Here is a 15,491-nt window from a genome sequence, read left to right as displayed (position 1 = left end):
GAATAATTTAGGCTGAGTTTCTGGTGACTTCAAGGTAAATCTGAACAATGTTAAATAATCAACAACACCTTCATATATTATTATGTATTATTATCTTTACATTTATTTACCTGCAATCTAACGGTGACTGAAAACAAAACAAAATATTGATATTTATTAACGTTGTACACATAAATTTTTATAGTGCATTTTTAATGTTTATTTCAATAATTAATAGTTTATTTAATTAAAAAAACATCATATTGGAGCTTTGGGCTTAATGTAAACAAAATAAGTAGTTTTTTATTGCTAAAATGGAAAAATGACCAAATGAAGACTGAACAACTTAAATAATAAACATAAAGAGTTTATGGAGATTTAGTTTGATGCTCCGCGATGTTCTTGGTTACTGAGCTTCTTTATGACGCCACCCAGGAGGTCGTGTGTTCATGTAAACTGTGATAAGACAAAGGAAACAACGATAAACATGACACAGCATCAAACCACAGCACGATTATGAAACATAACTCCTGCAACTTCTGCTGCAACCAGTTTTATTATACTTACAGTAACTAAAACTAAACTAAAAAAATTAACACGGTATGATGAAACATTTTAGTTAGCCAGTTTAAAAATATCTGCAAAATCAAACCAACTAAAATAATGTTGTGACCTGTTGAAACTATTTAAAATAAAATGAATGTACAGCAGGGATGTCCCACTCCAGAGCTGCTGTCCTGCAGCTTTTAGATGCATCCCTGCTCCAACACAGCTGAATCAAATGGATGGATTATCTGTTCAGCATGCCATCAAGTTTGGCAAAGGCCTGATAACAAACCATTCATTTGATGCAGATGTGTTTAGGATGCATCTAAAAGCTGCAGGACAGCAGCTCTCGAGGACGAGTCAGAGACTCTTGGTTTACAGGAAATGGTCTCAGTTTGAGTCTTTGTAGTTTGGGGAAAACACAACAAACCTGATGAGGCTTTGGTACAGATGCTTTAAGACGGGACTTTTAGATTTATGTGAGTGAAGTGCTTTAACAAAGAGTTGTGTTTTTATGGAAACATCAAATTATCTATACCTATATTTCCTAAATCTGTGTAATAATTAAAAAGAGAAAAATTAACAACTAAAAACTAAATTCAAACTAAATATTTGAAATCAATAAAAACGAGACTGAAAGCAAAACTACTCCTGAAACTAAATGAAGGTAAAGAGAATTTAAAACAGAAGGACACAATTATAAAATAAATAAAAAATAAAAAAAATAATTTTAAACCAATATAAGACTCTTTACAACTACAAATAGTTACAATGTACCAAAGTATTAACATTTACATAGTTCATGGTAACAGCAGCTAAATATCTACATACTTGCTTCCGGAGCCACATTTTCATCCACGTCACTGTGGAGAGAAGATTTACTTAACAGTTAACATCCCACTGTGTAAAAACCGAATATAACTCATCACCATAGATAAATGTCCTCTATAATAAATTGAAATTCATTTACAACAAACAGTTTTATCATTAATAACAGATGAATATAAACTAATGATGTTGGATGCAGGCCTTTACCTCCTACGCTTTCTGAGCTTCCTGTAGCACACGCAGGCCACCAGAAGCAGAGCGGCGGATATGAGGAAGATCAAAAAACCAATGACAGCTTTGTCATTGTCTGAAAACAGGTTCAAACAATATCAAACAGTGGCTTTAATATTCAAGATACAAAGAAGTTATGTTACCCAGCACACTGAAGTTATTTATGCTTTATTTCATTGTGTGAACAGTACAGCGAGCGCTGGCTTTGGGTTCACTTTCCTGTGTGTGTGTGTGTGTGTGTGTGTGTGTGTGTGTGTGTGTGTGTGTGTGTGTAACGTGTAAACTGATTTATCCAACAAACTGTGTCATTGAATCCATACTTACAGCGAGTGTGAGCAGTGTCTCTGCCGGGTTTGCTTTCAAAGTATCCGTTGAAAACAGTCACCTGTAAATACAGATGTTTATTCATAAGAAATTACACCATTATAATAAAGCAGCCATAAAATATTAATATACTAAAATACAAACCTCCACTGTGTATTCTGTAGAGTAGCTCAGATCCTTGAATTCAAACTTACAATCTGCTTTATTCTGTTTGTTTTCACCACCAGGATGAAGACGTGCTATGAATCTTCTTTTTTCTTTTGGTCCATTAATGTTGTCTCCATGGTGACACTCTACTTTAATCACATTATTCTCTGGCACAGTTACAGTCACTTTAGAGGGCCCGTCGGGCACTGTAAGGAAATGAAAACAGGGATCATAGTTTTAATATTATTTTTTATGTCCATCAGCAATGAGACAAAACATGTGAAAGTAAATATGTTTATGTTTGCAATGTTAAAACAATTCATAATAGAAATTATGATTTTTTTAAAATTGTCTTTAAATGATTATTGAAGAATAAATTTATCATTTTGTTTTCATGGAGCCCAGTTTACATTTTATTTACAGATATGTAACTTTAAAAAACAAACTGTGTGAAAGCAGAAAACATGTGAATGAACTTCAGTTATCTTTTAATATTAAACACATTTTCCCTCCACAATAATATGAACGAGTATAGCAAATGAACAAACTGACAAATTTCTATAAATCCCAGAGAATAAAACTCTGAGTCAGAGCTGCTTAAACGACTGAACGTCTATAATTACTGTTACGTTTCTTCACTGATGACTCAGCAAGTTTCAATGTTCACTGTAAAGTTTCAGAGTCTGATTTACAAAATGCATTTTCTAAGTTAATATGAGGGATGTTCTCTGTTTCATGACATTTATCTTAAAAAGAATATAAATTACATTAATTATAATCAAGACTGTCACACTGAAAAATAACATTTGTTTCAAATCTTTCACTAAAATAAATGAGCTCTTCAGTTTATTCTTCTTTATGAAAACATTATTTTGTAACTATATTTTCTGGAGTACTGTCTTAATATTGTGTTTTAGAATTATATTAACAAAAATAAAGCTAAACAAAGTTTGATTTTGATAAATCAAAGGTACAGATTTTGTATTATGTAGCTGTGTCGTGTAATTCTGAATATTTTGTTTGGTAACTTACCTCCTGGGTCAGTTTTCAGTGTAACTTCCTTTTTATAGGAAACTGTTTTGCCCTTGTATTTGGGTTGGATAAACTGGATAAGATAAATTTCTAATCAGTGGTTTTAGTCCAGTAAAATCACACGTTCCTCCGTCAGGCTGAAGCTCTACATCAGGGGTCTCCAATCCCAGTCTGTGAGGGCCTGTGTCCCTGCAGGTTTTAGATCTCACCCTGGGTCAGCACACCTGAATCACATGATTAGTTCATTACCAGGCCTCTGGAGAACTTCAAGACATGTTGAGAAGGTCATTTTTTTGTTTAAATCAGCTGTGATGGATCAAGGACACATCTAAAACCTGCAGGACACCGGCCCTCGCGGACTGGGATTGGAGACCCCTGCTCTATATAATACAAAATCTATGCATTTTATTTATTAAAAGAAAACTGTGTTTAGTTGTGTTTTTGTTCATAACTTCCTAAACACAACACTGAAAAGTTGTTGGTGAAGACTACTACAGAAAAGATTGCTACAAAAATATTTTTTCATAAAAAATTTGAGTGCTTGTTTATTTAAATGAACGATGCTGTTTTATCAGTGTGACTAATTATAACTAAACAGAATTCATTCCCTGATATCAAACATCAGTGTAACATTTGCATATCACACTCTCCAGAACTTTACAGTGAACAAAATATGCTGTAAATGGATACTTTGAAAGTTGATAAAAGAACATGTTGATACTTTCTGTATGTATTATTTTAATAACCTTATCTGCACATAAGTTAACATTGGCTTTGACAGACACAGCCCCTGGTCATATTGGGTTTATACTGTGTGTTGATAAATGTCACCTCACTAGTATTCTATTCAAACCTGCTGTTCCTGCAAACTTGATACATTTTACCACCTGCAGGAAATTAAAGTTAAACACTGTGTTTGAAGTTGTTTCTATTTTTTTAACACAAACTGTAAAATTACATTTTGGGGCTTTGCAGTTTTTTTCTTAACTGAAGTAATATTTCTTTCATAAGTGTAAATCTAATCTTTCTGAAAACTCTCCAGTCACCTCCTCGTGATAATCACCTGTTCTATTACTAAACAATAAGTATTTCAATGATTTCATTGAGTTTGTTATTAAAATTTAAACAGACTAATTTTCAGTGCATGTCTACATAAGTTCAGTTACTTTTAGGCAGAAACAAATACTTGGATGAACATACAAACAGTTATGATGGAACAGCTAGATGGCGATCCTTACAAGTGAAATATTCCAGCTCTTACTGTCAAATAAAGTCAAAGCCATAATAAAAGGTTCACCTTGTGTTTAAACTCGGTTCCGTCTCCTTCCGTGTTTGCACTCCGGCCCTCCTTCCCACTCCCACACAGTCTGTGACACTGTCTGAGTGCTTCAGTCACCCTTAATTCTTCCGGTGAGCCCACAACACCTGTAACTCCTCATCTAATTGGTCGAGGAGGCCGTGTCTGTATCTGCATAGTCAGCGACAGTAAATATTCTGATTTTTAAAAAGTCAACATTTTTTTAGAGGACAAAGCAGATTTTTTTCTCTTAAACTTTAAAAATTAAAGATGCTAGATTCTTCTTTAAAGTAAAATCTTGTGGTCAAACTAAAATCAGGTGGAAAACATCCTGGAATGATGTCAAACTTAATCTGAGATACAAACTGAGCTGCACAGCACGCAGCATTTGTTTCAAAGCTTCATATGAAAAAAGTAGATGCAATGTTTAAAGTTTCAGTGGTTCTTTTTTTCAGCATGTATATTAAGAGGAGGGGCAGCTTCTGTGTGAATATCTTTCTGTGGTTTGCACTTATTTCTGTACACATATGAAGCTCAACCGCTGAATATGGCAGCCTTCTGTCTCTGCGTCCTGCTGCTCTGGGCAGGAATCCTTGTTGTGACAAACTGTGAGTACAGTTTATTATTTGATACCAAATCTGATGCAGAACGTGGTGCAGTAAAAATATTTGTAATTTGTCTGCATTTTTTGTTTTATAAAGTAATTTATAGTATAATATGGGGAAAATATTTATATTTTAAGGTGGTATTGCAAAATATCGCAGATGCAATCAGATTTTTGATGATGTTTGAAGATGAAAGTGTGAGATAAATGTACTAACATTTAAAGAAAAATATAAGAAAATAAAATAAAAAGTGCACGGGCCGACTCCATTTCCATCTTAATTTCAGAACTTTCTTCCTGCCCAAACCTCAGATAAGAACTGTAAAAGTGGTGACTTTTACTGAGCTTTAATAAAACATCAAACTTTGATACAGATTGTGTTTGACGACGTCATAAAGAAACTACAGAAGATTAAAACTGTTCTACACCAGACCAGCTCTGTGTCTCCGTCTCTTTGTGATAAAAACGGCGTTGGTTCACAACACAAAACGTTGACTTATAACTTATAGTGAAACACTTATAATGTGTCCACTTCACCACTCAGCTCTGATTATAAGCATTGGATATGATTAAATTTTTTTTTTCAATTCAACATTTATTTTTTTCAGATAGCACAAACTCACAACAGCCGTTGCCTCAGTGTGTTTTACAGGCTGCTGTACAATAATACAGAGAAAATGAGCAAACAGGAACAAACAGCTGAACCTTTGCTAGCAAACCTGGAGAGGAACTTTTTACCAACCTGGATGGAGCAGTGAACATGAGCTTTGTGATTTCCCACAAAATCATAGAAACAGTGAACCATTGTTGGACTGTGCCATGTTAATATACCCAGGGAGAAAAAAGAGGCTCTGGCACTTTTTTTAACTATAGCAAGATGAATCAAGAACATTATATTTGTAATTGAAATCTGGATCTTCCACTAAAAAACAAGACAAACAATTTTAACTTTTGTCAAAAAAGTTGCGACGTGGCACAGCCCATCGCTCTTTGTCTGTGGGATAATGAGAGCGTTATGGAGAAGCTGGCAGCAATGCACTCAGTGAAAGGGCATGACGGGGCGATTTGTGGAAGGTGAATGTAGATTATTAAACATTAGGTCTCTCTCTTCCAAGTCTCCGTGAGTACAATTGAATTAATAATTGATAATTGATCAACAAATCGATTTACTCTGCCCTACAGAAACCTGGTTACAGCAGGATGATTATGTTAGTTTAAATGAATCAACACCCCCGAGTCATTCTAACTACCAGAAACCTCGAAGCACAGGCCGAGGGGGCGGTGTGGCAGCAATTTTTCACACCAGTCTATTAATTAACCAAAGACCCAGACAGACTTTTAATTCATTTGAAAGCCTGATGCTTAGCCTCGTCCACCCCAGCTGTAAAACTCAGAAACCAGTCTTACTTGTTATCATCTATCGTCCACCTGGGCCTTACACAGAGTTTCTCTCTGATTTCTCAGACTTTTTATCTGATTTAGTGCTCAGCTCAGATAAAATAATTATTGTGGGTGATTTTAACATCCATGTAGATGCTAAAAATGACAGCCTCAACATTGCATTTAATCTGTTATTAGACTCAATTGACTACCTGAACACTACTCCAACAGAGTTCGAACATCTTGTTAATAATTTTACCTCCTCACTACGTACGACTCTGGATACTGTAGCTCCTGTGAAAACTAAGGCCTCAAATCAGAAGTACCTGACTCCGTGGTATAATTCTCAAACACGTAGCCTAAAGCAGATAACTCGTAAGCTGGAGAGGAAATGGCGTGTCACAAATTTAGAGGATCATCATTTAGCCTGGAGAAATAGTTTGCTGCTTTATAAGAAAGCCCTCCACAAAGCCAGAACATCTTACTATTCATCACTGATTGAAGAAAATAAGAACAACCCCAGGTTTCTCTTCAGCACTGTAGCCAGGCTGACAAACAGTCAGAGCTCTGTTGAACCAACCATCCCTTTAACGTTAACTAGTAATGACTTCATGAACTTCTTTGCAAATAACATTTTAATCACTAGAGAAAAAATTACCAATAGTCATCCCACAGATGTAATATTATCTACAGCTACTTTCAGTACCATTGATGTTCATTTAGACTCTTTTTCTCCAATTGATAAAGTGATTTTGTTAGAAGTTGTCATTGTTGTGCTTAAAATTTGTAAACCTTGTCTTGAACTGCATGATTATATATTTTTCTGTTAATCCTTGAATGTAGGATTTTGGGGAAAGCTATTTAGCTACAGTTTCCAACTGGAGGCACACTTGCATGTAAAATTCTGGTTTCCTTACCTGGTAAGGAATGCTCACTTCCTGTCCTTTATGGGCTCACCTATGCTTGTATATGGTTCGACCGTTAAAGGTGTTAAGCCACATATGGGGTGAGGGGAGATGACCCTATTTATGACTAGAGATGTTGTTAAACGGTTGTAACCAGGAAGTCACGTTATTACCGCGGAAGCACTAGCTGGTAGTCGGGTCATACGGGCCATACGCGTGTCCTTGTGCAGTTGAACATAATCCACAAAGTCTGCTTGTAGTTGAAAAACAAACAGCAAACATTTATTTCCACAGTCTTGAATGTTCCTGTACACTGCAAAACACGGTAAGAAAACTGTTTGACTCCACAGCTAGTTAAAGCCCCGTTACTCCGCACTGCCAGTCGCGAACGCTCCCCCCGTGCACAGTTGCAATGTATTAAAGGAACAGTACGTAAAAATTAAATAAGCAAAGAAAATACAATTTAACTGTAAATATTACGCTAAACAAAATTATAAAGTAAAAACTGAAATTACCCATTATCTTACACTTATCCTTATCCAAAATAATTCAAATTATTAACAAATATACACTCTGTGCAATCTGAGTAAAGTAAGAGATGATTAGACCTTTATCTTATACACACGTATACAAACACACATACACTCACATGCGTACACACACACACACACACACACACACACACACACACACACACAGTGCCTTAGCTTTTATGACACACCATATGGGTTTTACAATGGGGTGTTTGTGTTTTTACTGAATAAGAGGCTGTGAGGGAAGGCTGGAGTTTGAAGTTGGCTGGGATCAGGTGAGGAGCTTGGAGATCCTGATCCTGATTGGGCTTCTCTTGCAGTAAAAACCGATTGAGCTCTGATTGTCTTGCTTTGTTCACGGTAATAAGTCTCTGAGCTAGCGAGGCCTGCGAGTGCAGACCTAACACTTTCTGAGTGGCAGATGGCCCCGCCCCTCCCTGAGCCTGGTTCTGCCGGAGGTTTCTTCCTGTTAAAAGGGAGTTTTTCCTTCCCACTGTCCAAAGTGCTTGCTCATGGGGGGTCATATGATTGTTGGGTTTTTTTCTGTGTGTATTATTGTAGGGTCTACCTTACAATATAAAGCACTTTGAGGTGACCGTTGTTGTGATTTTGCGCTGTATAAATAAAACTGAATTGAATTTGAATCCTCCTGCAAGCACCTCAAATGAGACCTCACTCACACCCACTCCACCCAGCAACTCATCTGACTCTCAGGCCTCACCTACAGACACCACAGTGACAGCTCCCACTGCAGGTTGGACGTTTCTTTATTATACAGTGATGACATTCATGTGAATATAAACAAAGAACACGGCGCTGCTGAGTTACAAGTACCTGTAAGGTGCTCTGAGCTGTTGCACATTCATGCTACATAATCACAAACTAATGATTTTGTTCTTTTCTGATCTCATTTAAATGCATCGTTTCAGCCACCGAGACGACTCCTGAGCCTCCAAAGTGTGAGTGTCAGTTTAAAGATGTCGTCTGATTTCAAACACTAGTGATGCTGTCGAGCGTTTCTTACTTAGTGAAACTTTATGTTTCTATCGAGTGTAAAGATTGTGTTTTAGTTTTAGCCAACGCTGGACTGTGGTCAACATCTGCATGAACAAACTGACTGAGATGAAACATTTCAGCAGCTGATTGATGTTAATGAACAAAATGTAACAATTTCTTTGATTTTGTGCTCAGGTTCCTACACTGTCACACCCATCCAGTTTGGACTGCAGATTAACCTGATGAACTCCCCCCCTGGTGACTACAACATTATTGTTAAAGGAGGTCGACGAGTGATTGAAGAGAAAGCCAACTTTCAGAGCTCTGGTCAACACAACATCCAACACCTGAAGCCCTGTACTGAATATGAGCATAAAGTTACATTTATTCACAGTGATGGCAATAAAACACCCTGTGACAGCACTGGAAGTAAAACTGAAACAAAAGAAATGAGTGAGTACAAATAATTCATATTTTTTTGTTTTTCACCTTCTTGTAGTTTAACAAACTATACTTGATATCAAATATATTTGTGCATCATTTGTGTGTTTCAGGTGAGACGGACATTACAGGGCAAAGCAGCATAAATGGATGTGTTTGTTACCAGAGTAACTGGGACATCAGCTCTTCAATATCAGCACCAAATGTAGCTTCAGCTGATCAGTGCAGCAGTGACAGTAACAGCTTCTGTGTCAAACACAGAGACGTTTGCTCTGATTTTGAAACAACCTTCACTTCAGGAAACTGTTCTTCATTTAACATCACCACAAACATCATTGTTGGTTCGTACAAAAACTTTTACCTTAAATTGAAATTCAAATTCTTTTAGAGCTAAATCCTATTGTATATATTATTTTATTTTATTCTATTCTATTCTGTCCAGTTGTGTACAGTATCTTGTTCTTATTCTGTATTCCAGTGTTCTCTCATTTTTGCTATATAACTTTGCACTGTCTACTTTCTGCTGTAACAAAACAAATTTCCCACGTGTGGGACTAATAAAGGTTATCTTATCTTATCTTTTGCCTTTTTAAATATTTCCACAGATTTATATAATTCAAGTGAAATACAGCAAAGTCATTCCACTGGACTTCCTGCAGAAATTCAACCAATATTACCAATGATATCAGAGTGTAATAAACTCTCAGTTTATTACACTTGTTCAGGTAAGTGGATTTGAGTCAATTTAATCTTCTGGCGTAAGAGGACTGAGTGCTTTGTCCTCTTTGTGAATCTATTCCTTATTCTGCATTTGAACTGCTGCGTGCACTGAGTTATAAAAAAGATGTCCTCGTTTCTCCTCAGAAAAAGACAAACCTGGTCAGGTGAACAAACTGGAGCTGTCTGAGCTGGAGCCCTTCAGAAACTACAGATGTACTGGTGTGATCTTCATCAACAACATCCCCACAGTTTACACAACTCCACCCGTCCACCTTAACACTGACTGTGGTGTGTTGATCTTTAATTTACCTCAGAGGAATCAAAGCTTTTCCTCCTCAGATAGTTTGAAGTGACACAAACTAACAGGTGCTTCACTGTTACTGTTTGTTTCAACAGATCTTACAATAAACTTGGAGAAGGAAACAACCAGTACTTCCATTAAACTGAGCTGGAAAACAACCAGTGAGAAATGTAACGATGTCCTTCACAATTTTTTATATGACTGCAGTTGTTCTCGCAATGATAAAAAAGGTAAGTCTGATCATTTAGATTCACTTACATTTTATAATTATCTTATATTAAAATTCATTGTGTGTGTGTGTGTGTGGGGGGGGTGTTTTGTTTTTGTTTTTGTTCTTTTTTTGGGGGGGGGGGGCTTATTTGATCATGGAAATATAGAAAATTTTTAGTATTTTCAGCTAATAATTTAGTAAAGTAAGTAAGTAAAATTTTATTTGTATAGTACCTTTTGAGATTAAAATCACAAAGTGCTTCACAGAAGCTAAAAAAGGTAACTGCTTGAGATATAACACCGATTACATTTGTAATAATTATGAGTATACACATGAAATATGATCCAAAATAATGATATGTCACTGCATTATTATACTGAGATCTCCAACCTGTTATGTTCAGTCTGCTGCTCATGTCGTTGTCGTGTTTACTAAAGCCAGCAGGTCAACTAAAGTCACCTGAAGTCTCTTTAGCTGGACCTGCTGATTTAAAACCACAAAGAGTTCATGAACATTATGTTACAGGAAACACAGAGCTTCAGTCTGATAGACGAACCTGTGATTTTACTGAACTCGAAGCATTCACTGATTATACCTGTGGAGTCCAACCCAAATACAACGGCAAGACAGTTTCCACTAAAGAGGAAGTTACACTGAAAACTGACCCAGGAGGTAAGTTACCAAACAAAACACAACACAGCTACATAATACAAAATCTGTATCTTTAATTTATCAAAATCAAACTTTGTTTAGCTTTATTTTTATTAATATCATTCTAAAACACAACATGAAGACTTTGGTGAACATGGTGGTGAACAGCACTCCAGAAAATATAGTTACAAAATGATGTTTTCAAGAAAAATAAACTCAAGAGCTCATTTATTTTAGTCAAGGATTTGAAACAAATGTTATTTTTCAAATCATAACTAATATAATTTATATGTTCTTTTAAGATAAATGTCATGAAACAGAGAGCATCCCTCATATTAACTTAGAAAATGCATTTTGTAAATCAGACTCTGAAACTTTACAGTGAACATTGAAACTTGCTGAGTCATCAGTGAAGAAACGTAACAGTAATTATAGACGTTCAGTCGTTTAAGCAGCGCTGATTCAGAGTCTTATTCTCATGAAAACAAAAAATTAATTCTTCAATAATCATTTAAATACAAAAATCATAATTTCTATTATGAATTGTTTTAACATTGCAAACATAAACATATTTACTTTCACATGTTTTGTCTCATTGCTGATGGACATAAAAATTAATATTAAAACTATGATCCCTGTTTTCATTTCCTTACAGTACCCGACGGGCCCTCTAAAGTGACTGTAACTGTGCCAGAGAATAATGTGATTAAAGTAGAGTGTCACCATGGAGGCAACATTAGAGGGCCAGACAAACATAGAAGATTCATAGCACGTCTTCATCCTGGTGGTGAAAACAAACAGAATAAAGCAGATTGTAAGTTTGAATTCAAGGATCTGAGCTACTCTACAGAATACACAGTGGAGGTTTGTATCATCCTACTTTTTAGCATATGATTATTTTATGACTGCTTTATTATAATGGTGTAATTTCTTATGAATAAACATCTGTATTTATAGGTGACTGTTTTCAACGGATACTTTGAAAGCAAACCCGGCAGAGGAACTGTTGATACTCGCTGTAAGTATGGATTCAATGACACAGTTTGGTTTTTAATATTGCATATACAGCATTTAGGGTCATGTCACGTCAAATCAATGTGGGCCTTGTGCTCGACAGCCTCTGATTTGTATAAAAAGTTATGATTCAAATTTTGAACCTGGGCCAGTTCTAGACAGGCATATATGAGGGGGCAAACAGAAATGTAGTGGGGGCACATGGTGGCAATAGAAAGGGTTGGGTGGGGTGCTCTGGATAACTGGTTTTGTCATGTGATTGGATTGTCAGGCCTCCACCCTAAGACCTGACCATCTTGGGTGTCCCACCTGAAGACTAAGCTTCTGCTGGTCTAGCTTTTAGAGTCACTGAGGCACACCAACCCCCTGACCACGTTAAGGTAACAATCCCTCAGGGGGAAAACAGAAAAACAAAACACCAAAATATAAAATGTTCCTCATCATATTTTAACAATTAAAAACATGACATTTACCTTAATTAGATGGCCTATATTAAATATATTCTAACCCAACCCAGTTGCTGATTTTGACGACTGCTTAACTTTGCTCTGCCCTGCTTACCTGACTCCAGGTTATTTGCATGCTTATAGTGATTGGATGTTTAGCTGGGGGGAGGGTGAGTGGGGGTCTCTGCCTAGTGCTGTGTGAGTTTGCGCACAAACAGAGCATGGAGGGAAAGAGCGAACAAGACCTGAAATCTATCATGTCATTTGTGCCTTTTCCAGCCAATTTTTCAGCTAATGTATTAAATCTTGTCCATATTCAGTTTGGGGGTAATCTATTATTTTCTTTCTCCACTTCTAAAAGTTTGACTTAAGGGGCCAGGGCCACCCCGGTTTGAACATATATAATGACTGCTTTGACATTTTAACTTCATATATCAAATACTCGACAAAATATTTCTTTCTTTTAAAAAAAAAGGTCCATAGATCTACTTTCAGGCCTTTTTTCACACATTGAAAAGGGGAGGGTGGATAATTAGCAGCATGAAGCAGAAACAGGAGGGAACATTTTACAGAAACTTGCACTTTGATGCCGCTCTCACAACTACAGCCGAGCTCACAACCAAACTCCTCACTTCAGCCTGTCATTTCCTTTGTGCCCGGAAATTTAGTCAACCTCATTTTTTTTTAATGGATTGTATTAGAGACACGTTTAGCACGACAAACTCTTAAAATAGTCAGGTAATATTGTTGGCAGTTATTTCTGCCTGAAGCTGATCTCCAACAGAAATCCCTGATCCTCAAATGACACCACACACACACACACACACACACACACACACACACACACACACACACACACACACACACACACACACATCCATCCACCAACCAGACTAAAAGCTCTTAAACCCAGACCTCACCTGCAAACACTGAGCCCATCACCACAGTGGCATCTACACCTGTGACAGCTAAAGGCTACAAGTTATTCTGCATTTCACAGGTTGGAGATAAGCTTGTGAGTACAGATAAAGAACACTGACACTGCTGATGTTCGTGGAAGGATCTTTAAGACTTTGTGATTTTCACACCGAATAATCAAATAATTTCTTCTTTCTTGATCTAATTTAAACACAACATTTAGCCACCATGACGACCACTGAGCCTCCACAGTGTGAGTATCAGCTTAAAACATCATTTGTCTCTAAATTTAAGTATTTTTTTTACAGTAATTGTACAGGATGCATTTTACCATCATCGTACACTGGGCACATTTGAAAGATCAAACAACTTTTTTTTAAAAGTGTGAGTTCATAATCAATTGATTAAAAATAGCAAAAGTAGACAAACTGTATTTGTGTCACTACTGTACAACTACAACAACAAAGCAGTTTTAAAACTGCTTTCATAACAATCTAATCAATCTAAACTACAATCTTCATAACAAATAACACGATGTTATTTCAATAACGTTATTTAGAGCAAACTTGGCTTTAGAAGACACGATCACTGTTCTTACTCTATGTTCAACATAAATGTCACCACTTTTATATTCTTCTATTATTCCTGTTGCTTTACAGACAACAATGCTGTCATCACTGTTATCCGAGTCTTCCTCACCATCACACCGTTGGTCCTGATGTGGGTAGTTTATAAGATCAAAGTCCAGAATCTGAAGCAAAGCTTAACAAACAGGAATCACGAGGGAAGAAGGAGACCTGATGGAGCTGCTCCACAATCATGAAGCTGATCCAAATGTAGCATCACCTTTTTACTCTGGCATATAAAACTCTGTGCTACCTATTTTTTATGTTGCTCCAGATTATCAGTTTATTGTGTGATGCTTGCTGTTTATATTAGTTTTAAATGACCAAATAAATCATAATTAACAGAATCGTAATAATCACGAGATCGTTGCTGATTATTTAACATTCCTCAAAGTAACTTGAAGTTATTTAAAATCATCACCTACTGCAACGACATTTCCTTTGAGTTAGAAACTGGTTTAGTCACAGTCTTATTATTGCTGCGTGTATCATCGTACAAACTGAGACCGTTGTGTAAAACAGAAACAGAACGCAATGATTAACAAAGCTCATAAAGCCAGATTTGAAAACTGATAACAAACATATCAAATGTTTGATCGGAGATATTTTAATATTTAATGAAAAATGTTGAATTTGATGACAGAAACAACGTCTGACAGGTTCAACAAAGTGCTGCAAAAGTAAAAATGAAACCAATTGAGGAGCACTTTATGAATGATTGGCCTAACTTGGAAAATGTCTCCAGCAAATGAAGGATAAAGTTTCACCGCTGTGCAAAAAGCTGCATCAGTTTCCAAATAATGTTTCTCAACATAAAACTGTTAAGAAGCTCTCAGCATCTACAGTACAAAATATCCACAAAAGATTCATTAAATGTGGAGAAATCTCTGTGTGCAGGAGACAGGCCTGACAGTCAGTGCTGCATGCTGTGATCTTTGGGTCCTCGGGGGGCACTGCATTAAAAACAGGCACGATTCTGTCATTGAAGTCACTGCACAGGCTCAGGAGTTGATATCTGAACACAGCTGTGCTCAAAAGCAGGTTAAAGCTCTGTCATACAAAGAACTTGATGCTGTCTTCTTTGGGACAACGCTCATTTAAAATCAGCTGAGGCAACGTGGAAAACTGTTCTGAGGTCAGACACACTCACGTTTAATTCTTTTTGGAAAACATGGACGCCAAGTCCTCTGGATTAAAAAGGATCCACACTCAGTTTAAAAGCCTGTTATTAAATTAAAGTTTACAGTGTTTTCAAATAAATTTGAAAAGATAAAATTAATACAGAATTATACAGTAGGTAGAGTGGTCACCCCATGATCGGAAGGTCGGGGGTTCAAATCCACTGAATGGCTACCCTCAGG

At 36.5% G+C, this 15,491-nt stretch overlaps 1 long non-coding RNA gene across 1 annotated transcript; it reads right to left on the bottom strand.

Annotated features, from left to right (window-relative positions):
* Positions 1-263: 263 nt before the first annotated feature.
* On the bottom strand, positions 264-1,655 carry LOC134647095 (uncharacterized). Its single transcript, XR_010096804.1, has 3 exons — positions 1,561-1,655; positions 1,357-1,388; positions 264-435 (listed from the first exon to the last, which is right to left on the bottom strand). It is a non-coding gene; the product is annotated as an uncharacterized LOC134647095 (long non-coding RNA).
* Between the last annotated feature and the right edge of the window lie 13,836 nt (positions 1,656-15,491).

The sequence above is a fragment of the Pelmatolapia mariae genome, linkage group LG17 (assembly GCF_036321145.2).
Source record: "Pelmatolapia mariae isolate MD_Pm_ZW linkage group LG17, Pm_UMD_F_2, whole genome shotgun sequence".
In the NCBI taxonomy this organism is placed as follows: Eukaryota; Metazoa; Chordata; class Actinopteri; order Cichliformes; family Cichlidae; genus Pelmatolapia; species Pelmatolapia mariae.
Note: the sequence above shows the minus strand (reverse complement) of the source record. Positions and strands in the feature narration are given on the sequence as shown.